Below are 335 nucleotides of genomic sequence, written 5' to 3' on the forward strand. Positions count from 1 at the left end.
TATTTGTCTGAAAATGCTTTCTAGTCCCTGCTCCTTTTCCTCGACTTCAGTAATGCTCATTTTTCTTTAGTTTCCTCTCCTGATGGTATCAGCTAATTCTTGTATGTCATTATTTTTCATTCTTCATTTTCTCTCTTCTTCCTGATGATTTATTTCTAGATTTCTGTCTTTGATATCACTGATCCTTTCCTCCATTTGGTCGACCCTATTTCCCAAGCTTGCAATTTCATTTTTCAATTCTTACAGAGTTGTTTGTTTGTTTTTTTTAATCTTCAGAAGTTCTATTTGGTTCTTTTTGAGGGTTTTAATCTCCTTGCTCTGCTCATCTAGCTGTT

The sequence above is a fragment of the Pteropus vampyrus genome, unplaced genomic scaffold (genome assembly GCF_000151845.1).
Source record: "Pteropus vampyrus isolate Shadow unplaced genomic scaffold, Pvam_2.0 Scaffold91, whole genome shotgun sequence".
Classification (NCBI taxonomy): domain Eukaryota; kingdom Metazoa; phylum Chordata; class Mammalia; order Chiroptera; family Pteropodidae; genus Pteropus; species Pteropus vampyrus.